Here is a 15,423-nt window from a genome sequence, read left to right as displayed (position 1 = left end):
TTACTGCTTGATCTTTGATAAAATAATATACAGTTTACTTTTCCACTATGAGTTCCCTATCCTCTTCCCTTCTTCCTAAAAGTGGGTTCTTTATTTTTCCTGATAAATGATTATGATGGTGGAGGAGATTAAAAGGATTCACCAGGAGCATGTGAAATGGGGTCTGGGTTTTGTTTTAAAGGAGAGAGATATAAGATACAGATCCTGGTCACAGAATGTGTGGAGCTATACAGAAGTGGTCTGGGAAGTAATGTAGGGACCAAATTGGACATGATATAGTGATAAAGAGGGGCCATCTCAAGAGTCCTACACCCACACCCTAGTTCAGTGATTCACTAAAACACTTGTGCAACTCACCATAAAGCTGGTCTTGTGGCTGAGATTTAATGTAGCAAGGGACACTCTGTAGGACAGCAAGAAAAGGATATACTTTGGTGAAGGCTGGAAAGGTCTCATGCATGAGTGCTCAGTTGCTTCAGTCCTGTCTGACTCTTTGCAACCCTATGGATTGTAACCTCCCGGGCTCCCCTGTCCATGGGATTCTCCAGGCAAGAATACTGGAATGGATTGCCATGGATGCTCTCCTCCAGAGGATGTTTCTGACCCAGGGATTGAACCTGTATCTCTTATGTATCCTGCGTTGGCAGGCGGGTTCTTGATCACTACCACCACCAGGGAAGCCAAGAGAGGTCACATAAGAGTCTTCTCAGTGTTCCTATTTCTTGAAGGATCAGTCTAGACATATGAGAGAAATATCAGAGACATATGAGAAATATCAGAGACATATGAGAAATGTCTCTATCCAGGTAAGCCTGGAGCGAGAGAGCTCTTCAAAGTTTCTGGTTATATGACCCCAAAGCAACAAGTACACATAATAAATTTTATGTTAATCTTAAACATGCTGCCAATCTGGTTCATCCTGGGTTACTACTTTGGGCATAGATAATGATCTATTACTCAATAACTATATGAACATTTCAGAGGGTTAGTTCTCAGAGTTTGGTCAAGGGCCATGAATTAACATGGCTTTTCAATTCAAAGCTAGATGGGTACTATTATGGGCCCCTAAATAAAGAGGAACATATTTAAAGAAGACAGTATAGCAGAAACAATTATAGTAACTTGCTAGAGATCATCAGAAGGGTAAATAGGAAGGTTATTTATTTCAGAGCATAGAATATATAATCAGAAATGAACATTTTGAGCTAGAAAATTATCAATAAATAATAGTGGTAGTTGTGAGCAAAGAGAAACCTGCAAGGGAAGAGAAATGATGGAATAGCTTAAATACATGTGCAGTATAATCATGCTTAGATTTTTCAGTTCTGTTTGGAGTGGTTTGAGCATGCAGACAAGGAAACAAACCAGTGGAATGGTTCTAAATTGAGGCAACTTTTTCCTATCAAAATTGAGGCATGAGCAATGGGAATGTAGAAGTGAAGATTTATGGAAAAATATTAAGAAAGTAAATCTACAATATTAGTAAGTGGAAATTATGGGAAATTGAGGATCATCTAGGGCCAATAGTTCATATAGTTTGACTGGAGTGAAGAAGAGAACAGACATGCCATTCACCTAAACGGAAGACTCTAAAGTTGGAGCAGGAGGGAGTAGCAGTAGAGGATGGAGCAGCAGAGAATAAATTCTATCTTGGGCTTGTGGAATTTAAGATTTCTGTATAGCAGACGCATATAATTATCCCCAAGTCAAATGTCAATTTGTATGTAGCCTAGTAGAGAGAGGTGCTTGGAGCTGAAAAAGGCAACATTTGTATTTGTAGACTGACCAGAAAATGCAGTGAGTAGATTTATCCAGAGAGACCAGAGAATAACCAGCATAGAGAAGTTTTGGAGTTGCTGAAAAAGCACAGATATCTAAGAACAAGTCAACAGTCAATCTTGTCAAATATTGATGAGTGAATATTCTCATTTTCAGGGCAGTGATTATTTGTACAGGTTTAGGAGGTGTCTGTCTTCTTTGTGTTGTTGTTGTTGTTGAGTTGCTAAGTCACATCTGACTCTTTGTGACCCTGTGGACTGCAGCACACCAGGCTTCCCTGTCCTTCACTATCCCCCAGATTTGCTCAAACTCATGTCCATTGAGTCAGTGATGCCATCCAACCATCTCATTCTCTGTTGCCCCCTTCTCCTCCTGCCCTCAATATTTTTCAGCCTCAAGGTCTTTTTCAATGAATCGGCTCTTTGTAACAGGTGGCTAAAGTATTGGAGCCTCAACTTTAGCATCAGTCCTTCCAATGAATATTCATGGTTGATTTCCTTAGGACTGACTGGTTTGATCTCCCTGTAGTCCAAGGGACTTTCAAGAGTCTTCTCCAACACCACAGTTCAAAAGTATCAATTCTTTGGTGCTCAGCCTTCTTTAGTCCTACTCTCACATCTGTACATGACTACTGGAAAAACCATAGCTTTGACTATATGCACCATTGTGTGCGAAGTGGTGTCTCTGCTTTTTAATATGCTGTCTAGGTTTGTCATAGCTTTTCTTCCACAATGCAAGTGTTTATTTTAATTTCATGGCTGCAGTTACTGTTTGCAGTGATTTTGGAGCCAAAGAAAGTAAAATCTATCACAGTTTCCACTTTTTCTCCATTTGCCATGAAGTGAGGGGACCAGATGCCATGATCTTCATTTTTTGAATGTTGAGGTTTTTTTTTTGTGTGTGTATATGTGTGTGTAATTAAGTTTTATTAAAGTATAAAGGAAATAGAGAAAGCTTCTGACATAGGCATCAGAAGGGGGCAGAAAGACTACCCGCTTGTTAGTGTTCAGTCCAGTTCAGTTCAGTCGCTCAGTAGTGTCCGACTCTTTGCGACCCCATGAATCACAGCACACCAGGCCTCCCTGTCCATCACTAACTCCCAGAGTTCACTCAGACTCACGTCCATCGAGTCCGTGATGCCATCCAGCCATCTCATCCTCGGTCGTCCCCTTCTCCTCCTGCCCCCAATCCCTCCCAGCATCAAAGTCTTTTCCAATGAGTCAACTCTTCTCATGAGGTGGCCAAAGTACTGGATTTCAGCTTTAGCATCATTCCTTCCAAAGAAATCCCAGGGTTGACTCCTTCAGAATGGACTGGTTGGATCTTAGCAATGAGTTTATATACTCTCCAATGAATCCAAAGAATGTCTGCAGGTTGTAAAGACCTCACCAGACCTACACCCATAATTTACATTTTAAGATAACAGAATTAGCCAGAAGGTTTAATCCAGAGACTGTCCTCAGGCAGAATACATTATTGTTATATAATCCTAAGGAATGTAGAGACAGAAAAAAAGTTTGCCCTTCCTTCCTCCTTGAGAATTCCAGACCCTTCTCTCCTTGGGGACCCCTAGACTTCTTATCAACCTGCCTAGGAAATGACTCTCTCATTCCTCCCTTTTCTTTTAGGGGAATTATGTTGCCTAGGGAAAGGGGGCATCGTTCTTGTTCCATAACTGCTTCCAAGCTGAGAAGGGGCATTGTCCCTAAATTGGTGAGGCAACATATTCTCCTAATGTTGAGTTTTAAACAAGCTTTTTCCCTCTCCTCTTTTACCCTCATCAAGAGGCTCTTTATTTCCTCTTCACTTTCTGCCATTAAAGTGGTATCATCTGCCTATCTGAGGTTACTGATGTCTTTCTTGGCAATCTTGATTCTAGCCTGTGCTTCATCCAGTCCAACATTTCATATTATCTCTGCATAGAAATTAAATAAGCAGTGTGACAATATATAGTTTTTATGTACTCCTTTTCCAATTTGGAACCAATCTGTTGTTCCATGTCCAGTTCTAACTGTTGTTTCTTGTCCTGTATATAGGTTTCTCAGGGGACAAGTAAGGTAGTCTGGAATTCCCATCTCTTTCAGAGCTTTCCAGTTTGTTGTGATCTCACATGCTAGTAAAGTAATGCTCAAAATTCTCCAAGCCAGGCTGCAGCAAAACATGAACCATGAACTTTCAGATGTTCAAGCTGGTTTTAGAAAAGGCAGAGGAACCAGAGATCAAATTGCCAACATCCGCTGGATCATGGAGAAAGCAAGACAGTTCCAGAAAAAACATCTATTTCTGCTTTATTGACTATGACAAAGCCTTTGACTGTGTGTATCACAATAAACTGTGGAAAATTCTGAAAGAGATGGGAATACCAGACCAACTGACCAGCCTCTTGAGAAACCTATATGCAGGTCAGGAAGCAACAGTTAGAACTGGACATGGAACAATAGACTGGTTCCAAATAGGAAAAGGAGTACATCAAGGCTGTAAATTGTCACCCTGCTTATTTAACTTCTATGCAGTGTACATCATGAAAAACACTGGGCTGGAGGAAGCACAAGCTGGAGGAAATCAAGACTGCTGGCAGAAATATCAATAATCTTAGATATGCAGATGACACCACCCTATGGAAGAAAGTGAAGAGGAACTAAAGAGCCTCTTGATAAAAGTGAAAAAGAAGAGTGAAAACATTGGCTTAAATCTCAATATTCAGAAAACTAAGATCATGGCATCTGGTCCCATCACTTCATGGCAAATAGATGGGGAAACAGTGGAAAACAGTGGCTGACTTTATTTTTCTGGGCTCCAAAATCACTGCAGATGGTGATTGCAGCCATGAAATTAAAAGATGCTTACTCCTTGGAGGGAAAGTTATGACCAACCTAGACAGCATATTAAAAAGAAGAGATGTTACTTTGTCAACAAAGGTCTGTCTAGTCAAAGGTATGGTTTTTCCAGTGGTCACATATGGATGTGAGAGTTGGACTATAAAGAAAGCTGAGTGCTGAAGAATTGATGCTTTTGAACTGTGGTGTTGGAAAAGACTCTTGAGAGTCCCTGGAACTGCAACCAGTTCATCCTAAAGGAGATCAGTCCTGGATGTTCATTGGTAGGACTGATCTTGAAGCTGAAACTCCAATACTTGATGGGAAGAGCTGACTCACAGGAAAAGACCTTGATGCTGGGAAAGATTGAGGGCAGGAGAAGAAGGGGATGACAGAGGATGAGATGGTTGGATGGCATCACCGACTCAAAGGACATGGGCTTGAGTGGACTCCGGGAGTTGGTAATGGCCAGGGAGGCCTGGTGTGCTGTGGTTCATGGGGTCACAAAGAGTCGGACACGACTGAGCAACTCAACTGAGCTGAACAATGTCAAGGCTTTTGCGTAGTCAATGAAACAATAGTAGATTTTTTTTTTTCTGGAATTCCCTTTTTTTTCTATGATCCAACAGATGTTAGCAATTTGATCTCTAGTTCCTCTGCTTTTTCTAAATCCAGCTTGCATATCTGGAAGTTCTCGGTTCATGTACTGTTGAAGCCTAGCTTGAGAATTTTGAAAATGACATTGCTAGCATGAGAAATGAGTTTGAAAATTCTTTGGCATTGCCTTTTTTTAGAATTGGAATGAAAACTGACCTTTTCCAGTCCTGTACCCGCTGCTGAGTTTTCCAAATTTGCTAACATACACAGTATAGGACTTTAACAACATCATCTTTTAGAATTTGAAATAGCTCAGCTGGAATTCCATCACCTCCATCAGCTTCTTCTTTTTTATTTACTATGATATAAGTTTGAGGGCAGGAGGAGAAGGGGACAACAGAGGATGAGATGGTTGGATGGCATCACTGACTCAATGGACATGAGTTTGGGTGAATTCTGGGAGTTGGTGATGGACAGGGAGGCCTGTCATGCTGCGGTTCATGGGGTCACAAAGAGTCGGACACAACTGAATGACTGAACTGAACTGAACTGAATTGGAAATATTGGTAATGAAATCACCCCCTTGCTAAAATATCATATTTGAAATAATTCTCATTTAATCAGATATGAAAAGAAGCTTTTAAGAAACTTTAGGTAGCCAATGCTTGCAAAGGTATCTTACATTAGTTGGCAGGTGTCTCAACATACAGAGTTTCTAGCCTAACCTGTGTGTTAAGGAATTTTACTGTCTCTCAAACATTGAAATTGTAAGGTATTTGGGGGATTGCAAGGAAAGAGTAATTTTCCCAATTTTACTTATACTGTAGGTAGAACCTGATGACAAATTCTTATCTTGGTTATATTGGTTATCTAGTATCAGTATAGCAGATAAAGAGAATTTCAAAAGTCCAACCTGAAATTACTTCTGATAACTTCCATTAAAGCAGTTTTAAAAGATACATATAATAAATTAATACTCTTGATGCAATTTTGAAAATAATCAGGCCACATCTAATGTGACAAATCTTACTGTACAATCAAGAATTTTTTTGTTGTATTTGATCAAAAAGAAAGAGACTAAAATTTTTGTATAATTGACTATATTATCATTTTGAAACAATTTTCTGTTATTTGAGTTCTTGTGTTAATTTTACCTTGCCATTTCGTCCCCACCAGAGTTAACCCTCCCAATTTCACTTCACATAACTACACTACATCCTAAGCTTCTACTTACCTGATCTAATCAATCAATGCTGCTTTATGAGATGTCTTAAACTTAATTATAATGAATAGTGAAAATTCAAGAAAGAGAGAATTTTACATGTGTAGAAAATCTGGATTGAAATACTGAAGTATTTAATGGAACTGTTATATGATAATGATAAAGAAACATGGGACAAGGGGTAATAAAAAAAAAAGTGTCTTTTATAGAACTGAAGAAAAACACAAAAAATTGTAAACAACTACCAAAATTTGAAATGAAAGTAATCATCAATTCATTAAGTAATTGGGCACAGAAAACTATCATGATAAATTAAACCAAAGGCTGGTGCTGAAAGGGAGAATCATGGCCAGTGTAAGTTGTGAAAATAAAACACTTTCAGCCCTTTTACTTGCCTCCTTATGTAAAGAAGGAAAGTCACTTTAGCTGGAAGAGTTGGGATAGTGATTATTGACTTGTATCTGTTTTCCAAAATTCATGTTATAAATTTGGCTCAGGATTCTTCAGGTCTTTTTTGATGAAGAGTTTTAAGATTTTATCTTGGATCTGCTTGATTTTCTCCTCATAGATGATGCGGTTCATCACAGGAGGAATGAGAAAATGCATGTTGGCCAGGAGTACAAAGAAGTTTGAGAAAGTCCTGGGCCAAATTGGTAAAGTATAGGCAAGCAGATCATAGGTGTGAAGAAGAGGGCTACAGTAGAGAGGTGGGAAATACAGGTGTTGAGAGTTTTGAGGTAGCAATCATGGGATAAAACACTGAGGGTGGTTTTCAGAATCAACAGGTAAGAAAGGAGAAAATTAATGCCCATGTTGGAAAGCACCATAAAGAGTCCAACAATGCTATTGACCCTAGTGCTGGAGCAAGAAAGCTTTAGAATATCAGAATGCAGTCAGTAGGAATGAGAAAGTACATTAAAATGGCCCAAGTACAGCCTCCTCAAGAGGGTAGGAAGGGGTACTTGAGCATCGTGGCTCGCCCTACAATGGCCAAACCTATCCTCGCAATTACACTGCTGGTGAGAATGGAAGAATAGTGCAGTGGATGAGAAATGGCCACATAGTGGTCAAAGGCCACTGCCAGTATGATAACTGACTCAAAATCCGGCAAAGTGTGAGTAAAAGACATTTGGGTGAAGCAAGCATATAAGGTGAGTTCTCTAGCATCCAGCCAGAAGATCCTTAGCATTGTGGGGAAGGTGAAGAGGGACAGACCCAAATCAGAGGCAGCTAGCATGACCAGGAAGAGGTACACAGGCACATGGAGTGATAACTGTCATGATGGTCACATTGCCCAACAGGGTTACCAAGAACACGGCACAGAAGGGTAAGGAGATCCAGATGTGAACAGCTTCCAGCCCAGGTATGCCTGTCACCTGGAAGGTGGAGAATGTGGAGCTGGTGCTATTGATGCCAGAACTGCATGTCTTTCCTAAAATGAAATGCATTGCCTCCACAGATGTTAAAATTTTATTTGAGCATTTGACTACTTATAATACTGCTTCTTTTAAGCTGGCCCTGATATGTGTCTAATATGAGAGTAAATGATGTTTCCCAATAGAGAGCATTTGAGGCTTTGGACTAGAAAGTGAGACTTTGTTTTCATTAATTTCCACAGATACTGTACTTTATTGAATAAAAATGAGAAAAATACACTTGATACTTATTGTACCTAAGCCATTTAATTGCTATAATGACATTTTAAAGTAATATGCCAAAATAATGCCCTTTAAATAAATTTTTTATTTTATGCAAATTCATACCTGTAATTTTAATTACCATAGTATATCATTCTAGGGTATTTCTTACTGCCTTTGTCAGCCATGATACATATTAGATGCTGCTGCTGCTGCTGCTAAGTCACTTCAATCATGTCTGACTCTGTGCGACCTCATAGATGGCAGCCCACCAGGCTCCTCCATCCCTGAGATTCTCCAGACAAGAATACTGGAGTGGGTTGCCATTTCCTTCTCCAATGCATGCATGCATATTAAGTTGCCTCAGTCATGTCTGACTCTGTGCAACCCCATAGACAGCAACTCACCAGTCTCCTCTTTCCATAGGACTCTCTAGGAAAGAATACTGGAGTGGGTTGCCATTTCCTTCTCCAACATATTAGATAGTGCTACTCAAGCTAAGGGGGCTTCTCTGGTGGCTCACTGGTAAATAATCCACCTGCCAATGGAGGACACGTGGGTTCGATCCCTGGGTTAGGAAGATCTCTTGAAGAAGGAAATGAAAACCCACTCCTGTATTCTTGCCTGGCAAATCCCATGGCCAGAGAAGCTTCGTGGGCTAGAGTTCATGGGATTACAAAGAGCTGGACAGGAGTTAGCAACTAAGCAACAGCTGCTGCTGCTATGTCACTTCAGTCATGTCCGACTCTGTGTAACCAAATAGATGGCAGCCCACCAGGCTCCTCCGTCCCTGGGATTCTCAAGGCAAGAACACTGGAGTGGGTTGCCGTTTCCTTCTCCAGTGCATGAAAGTGAAAAGTGAAAGTGAAGTCACTCAGTTGTGTCCGACTCTTCGAGACCCTGTGGACTGCAGCCCACCAGGCTCCTCCATCCATGGGATTTTCTAGGCAAGAGTACTGGAGTGGGGTGTCATTGCCTTCTCTTAAGCAACAGCAACAAGTCAAATTGAAGTTCATGGATGCATTATATATCCTATTTCTTCTGCAATGAGAACAGTGTTGAGATTTAAGCTGAACATTTGGAAACTTTTGCATTAATCTGACAAGATTTGCTTCTTGAATTTAATAAAAACATTATTTTAGTATCCAATAATAACAATTGTCTTTTCCCCAATAACGTAGCAAGTAAAGAATCTGTGTGCAATTCAGGAGATACAGGAGATGCAGTTTCTATCGCTGAGTCGCGAAGATTCCCTGGAAGAGAAAAATGGCATCCCACTCCAGTATTCTTGCCTGAAAAATCCCATGGACAGAGGAGCCTGGTGGGCTACAGTCCAAAGCACACCACATATTTTTGAATTCATATTATATGTTTTAAGATATGAAACCAAATTGAATATATATAGAAATTGCCTTAGACTTACGAAATGATAAACTATATATACTTTCCTGTCATTATTCCACACCCTATCCATATACACACAACTAATTTTTCACAAGCGGAAACACACAACTGAATATTAAGGGAGTTTCATTATGTTGTTTAAAAATAACCTTTTAGGCTAGCAAAACCCACAGTTCAGCAACATTGGTGTTTAAATTTTCATGGATTCAGCTAGGAATATTGTAATTATAGCAGTAGACGCTCCTTATGATGAGTCACACCAGGGATTTAAAAGCTATTTTCATGTGTTTTTTATCATTTACTTTTTTACATACAAAGTCACCCTTTCTCCTCACATCAACCAAACAAATTATTGCTATATTTGAAGAAATAAAAATTAAAATAAATTAATTTATTTACCTTATATCAGACAGTAAATATGTAGGCGGTCTGTGTTTCAAAGGTCATTTACGATGCAGAGCACTTTTTCCCTTCTATCAAAATATACTTTAAAATAACATCAGTGCTATCATTGGTGTAGATCTGAATGTTATTCGTAAAGTATCTCCTCCCTGATTGCAGAGTATTTATTTTTCTCTTTTGTGGAGAAGAAATAATTATAAGGAAATCAGTGAAAATGTAGGCTGATTAGCTGTCTCCATTGCTTCTTCTCAAGCTGAGGCTTTTTATGGCCATCCTGACACTGTGGAATTGAAGCCACTAACGTATGTAAAATAAAGTATCAAAACCACTGAGAAACATGTATCATCCAAAAAGAAGGAACAGCTTGCCATTTTTAAAGGTACTTTTGTTGCTGTTTGTCTAATTAAAGGTAGCCATATTGAAATTTACATTATATTCATAAACTCTTAACTCATTAAATTTTCTTCATGTCTTAGAGTAATAAATAAGTAATTTCCTTTCCACTCAAAGTTGTTAAAGACCCATGACCTTTGGAAAAAGTGTAAGTTAAAGAAAAACACTGGGTACAAGGTAGAGATTTCCCATATAAGTTCTTCCTAAAATGCAAGGACAAATTCTTTGATGAGATGTTCAAATTTATAGAGTTTGATCGCTTCCAAAAAAAGTATTTCTTATTCCTGTATTTTATTATTTTGCTTATTTATCAGATATATCAAGGCCTAGCACAGAGAAGATATTAAATTTTATATTGATACTTACAAATTCAGGAATATATTGTTCACTATACGTATTGAACACTTGTGTGTCTTAGTGTCTTAATAATATGACTGTTTTTGAAATAGCATTACAGAATTCATGAATAAATTTAACCTCTTGGGAGCTGTTGAGAACTAAAAATATACAAAATCTTGGAACTGGACTAGACAACATATACCATCCAACTCCGTCTCTACTATATGTAAAAACGTATTTTCCTACCAGTGAAATAATAAACAGAACTGAGTACACCCACACCCACATAGATTGTATCCAGATTACGAACTTAGAATACTTCTGTCAACTTTCTTATTTGTTCAAGAAAATTCTTGCCCCCAAAGCTAAAGATGTAAAGCAATAAATAACATCACCATTCATTTCATTGAATTCCTGAATATAAATTTATTCAAATACTTAATATGCTTTTCTGGATGAGTGAAAATTAGTTGAAAATAATAAATTTCTCACATAGAAGAACAGCTTAAAAAAAAAAAGAAAGAAAGAAAAACAGCTTAGATCACTTAGACAACAGCTAATTAATTTATCAAGATGACCTTTAACGTCCAGAGCACATCCTATTCACCAAGTCTAAGCTGTTATGCCATAAACTTTATCCAGTGCCTTTCAGTTCCCACATTAAAAGGAATATCTCAGATCTTGACCTCGATTCCCAACCCCTACAAATATCTGAACCTGACCATCTTCTTCTAAAACACTCATGAAACTGTGTTTAAAAAACTGTTCCGTTACTCAAACTGGGGCTCAGTAACTAGCTAGAGGGGTGTAATGAGGAGGGAGGGAGAGGGATATTTAGGTGGGAGGGGGACATGGGTTAACCTATGGCTGATACATATTGATGTTTGGTAGAAACCAACACAATACTGTAAAGCAATTATCCTTCAATTAAAAATAAATTTTTTTAAGTGTTCCCTCTTAGTGCAGTTACCAAATTATGGATCTAATTTATATTTGCCTTCCTACTGTGGTTCAAAAGCCATAACTCTTGAGTCACTTGTTTAGGTATGTCTGTGATGTAATAAATAGTAGGTTAAATCTCATGTGTGCAAGGTCCAGTTTCTTTGCATTTAGTTCCTGATAATGAAAATATTTGTTTTATTATAAATAAGGAACACTTGTTTTTAAGTAAACTTTTCATACTTTAATGAATTAGAATGCTTTCCCTTGTTGCAAAGTTGCTTTATTAAGAATACAGAAAATGGAGACTTCCCTGGTGGTCCAGTGGTTAAGAATCCACCTTGCAATGCAGGAGACGTGGATTTGATTGCTAGTTGGAGAAGTAAGACCCCATATATTGCAAAGCAACTAAATCCAAGAGCCACAACCACTGAACCCATTCACTCTGGAGCCCACACAACACAGCTAGGGAATCTGTGCAACACAAGGAAGATCCAATATGTTACAACTAAGACCCAACCCAGCCAAATAAATAAATTAATATTTTAAAAAAGAAAATTATTTGCTCCAGCTTGGTTATGTTCATCACTTTGATGTTTGGGTTCCACATAGGTGGAGAAAACCTTCTTGTCCATATTTCTGCATGTGATTCTCTACTTAAACATAAGAAATTTCCATTTGTAAAACAATTTGTGATGGGTGATGAAAAGCGGATATTGTACAATAATGTAGAAGAGAAGATATCATGGAACAAGCAAAATGAACCACCATCTACCACACCAAAGGCCAGTCTTCATCCAAAGAAGGTAAAATTGTGTATGTGGCAGAATTGGAAGGGGAGTCCTCTATTATGAGCTCCTTCCAGAAAATCAAACAGTGGTAGTTATGATTCATTCATATTCACCAGACATTGCAACTTTGGATTTCCATTTATTTTGGTCTTTACAAAATTCTCATTGTGAAAAAAAATAATAATAATTTCAAATCCTGGGAAACTAGAAAAGGCACCTGGAACAGCTCTTTACTCAAAAAGATAAAACATTTTGGGAACGTAGAATTATCAGGTTGCCTGAAAAATGGCAGAAGGTAGTAGAACAAAACAGTAAATACGTTGTTCAATAAAGTTCTTGGTGAAAATGAAAAAATGTGTCTTTTTACTTAAAATCTGAAGGAACGTTTTGACCAACCCAATGTAATAAAATGTCACAAATCAATAATTAAAAATAAATACCATAAAATGGCAAAAACAAACTAACAGAAAAACAAAACTTTACCAAAGAAAAGGTGTAACTGCAGAACAAGCCCCAAGCTGGCCGTATCCTGTTTCTAACAAGATGATGATTTGTTTTTCTGACTCAACAGAGTAAAACCTTACGTCATGCAGCCATAAGATGAGCAAGAGGAGAAAATTTTGACCTCAAACACGTAGAACCAAAGTTTCTTCTGCAAGGAGTCAAAGAACTGGGACATGGCCTGAATATGAACGCGGAAACACTTCCAGCAGCAAAGAGTCCATTGTCCAGGAAGATTCTGGGCCACAGCCCCTTTACCACCCTTACCATAAATGCAAGGTCCCAGAGCCCTTCAATCAGAACTTGCTCAGCCAATACTTCTGCATACCTGTCCCCCTCCCCTAAATCTGAAAGTTTGACTTCTGATGGAGTCTTGTCTCATGTCTCCTTTGGGGTTGACCACTCAATAAAGCATTCTCTTTCCTCAACAGATGGTACTGCAGTATTGGCTTCTATTAGCCCTTTGCTCAGTAGCAAAGTTACCAAGAGAAAATAAGGTATGAAAAGATACTCAATGTTGTTAGTCATTAAGGAGATACAAATTAAATCTGATACCTCTTTGCAGTGCTCAGATTTACTTTTTAAGTAAAATCTCAAAAGAACTTGGAGCACCTCTCACTCTTACATATCTATGATAAGAATGCAACATGGTATGTCAGAAATAGTATCCTTACTCACTGGTATTTAACCAAATCAAATCAAATCATATTCACTGATATACCTGTTACTCAAATATTCATAACTGCACCAACTCAAAGCAATGCAAATGTCTATCAAATGGTGAATGAATCAACAAATCATTTTGTAGCTAATATTGTAATGTTATTGGGTATGAGAAAAAAATCAGTGAATTTCCTAAATGTGCAACAACATGGATGAATTTTAAGAGCATAATGCTAAGTGAAGAAAGAAAAATAGAATAGCTATATACTGTAGAATTCCATTGTATGATATTCTGAAAACACTAAAGCTGTAGAGACAGAAATGAAAGAAGTGGTTTCCAAAGCCAAGAGTCCTTGGAGGAATGGGTTCCTCAAAGCAGCACATGGGGCATTTTTGGTGTGATTAAAATATATATTTGAACTTACTGATGTTTATGTGAAAGTATGCATATTTGTTAAGGGTCAGAATTGTGTACCTACAAATACTGAGATTTAATATATTTAATTTATATCTCAATAAACTGTTCTTAAAAGAGATAATAACTATGAGTTTTATCATACAGTGTTCCCAAGATAATCTTAAATGCAAATATTTTGTCACAATTGAGGCAGAATCAAGACAAGGATATGAAGATGTAAAATGATTGCGAGGGCTGTTATGAAGGGGGTTCTGGTTAAGCATGCTCCCTAATCAAATATGTACATGGACTCATATTTTGAAAAATAATTGACATGCCTCTATTTTATAATATAAAAGAAGACCTAGACTTCCCTGGTGGTACAGTGGAGAGGAAGCTCTGCCAATGCAGGGACACAGGTTCAATCCCTGTTCTGGGAAGATTCCGCATGCCTCAGAGCATCTAAGCCAGTATACCACCACGATCTAGAGAGCCCGCGATCTGCAGCTGCTGAAGCCCTCATGCTGCAATGACTGAAGGCCATGTGCTTGGAGCCCATGCTCTGCAGCAAGAGAAGGCACCTCTGAGAAACTCATGCACCACAACGAAGAGGGTGACCACCGCTCGCTGCAACTAGAGAAAACCTGCAAGCAGCCACGAAGGCCCAGCACAGCCAAAAATTAATTAATCAGTTTTTTAAAAAAGTGTACCTGAGCTAAGGTGAAGCATCCATTTTAATCTTTTGAAATGCCTGGTCAGACAATTCACAAAAGAAAATGCACAAATGTCCAGTAATATATACAAAACATTCCTATCTTCACTGATAATCAATATAAAAATATAAATTAAGGGGATAACACTGTAGTTTTTTCATGATAGAAAATTTAAGGGTTTGACAAATATGAAAGAAAGTAAACAAATATTTATACTTCTGTACATACTATATTTTAATGTTTTAGATGTTATGGGGAGGGAGGTGGGAGGGGGGTTCATGTTTGGGAATGCATGTAAGAATTAAAAATTTTAAAATTTAAAAAATAAAAAACTAAAAAAAAATAAATAAAAATAAAAAAAATAAAAAACAAAAAAAAAATAAAAATAAAAAAAATAAAATTAGCTAACATTTTTTAAAGGAAAGTTGACAAGAATTGAATTTATAAAATAGATATATTTTGGCCTGGCAATTTAATGTGAACATTTTATCCCATAGAAACATACGAAAAGTGCACACAAATTATATGTACCAAGATGGCATAATTATTCATATTGGTGAACTAGAAACAATTTAAAATTCAGGAAAATAGTTAATGGGTTATATTACTTTCCTGTTATTCAATATTTAGTATCTTTTAAAAACTCACAGGGACTTTTTATAGTCAGGAAATACATCTATAATAAGTTCTTGAGAAAAGAGAAAAACAAGTTTTAGTAGAATACAAACTGATGTCCTGTACTAAATTACTTTAATATATTTTATTATCTACTTAGGAAAATAAATTTAGAGAGTTTTATTTTGTTACTTCTGGGGAAAATAATTGATGTT

At 37.6% G+C, this 15,423-nt stretch overlaps 1 pseudogene; it reads right to left on the bottom strand.

The window, feature by feature from the left end:
- Positions 1-6,894: 6,894 nt before the first annotated feature.
- LOC138420158 (olfactory receptor 51G2-like) lies at positions 6,895-7,862 on the bottom strand (annotated as a pseudogene).
- Positions 7,863-15,423: the final 7,561 nt, after the last annotated feature.

The sequence above is a fragment of the Ovis canadensis genome, chromosome 15 (assembly GCF_042477335.2).
Source record: "Ovis canadensis isolate MfBH-ARS-UI-01 breed Bighorn chromosome 15, ARS-UI_OviCan_v2, whole genome shotgun sequence".
Taxonomy (NCBI): domain Eukaryota; kingdom Metazoa; phylum Chordata; class Mammalia; order Artiodactyla; family Bovidae; genus Ovis; species Ovis canadensis.
Note: the sequence above shows the minus strand (reverse complement) of the source record. Positions and strands in the feature narration are given on the sequence as shown.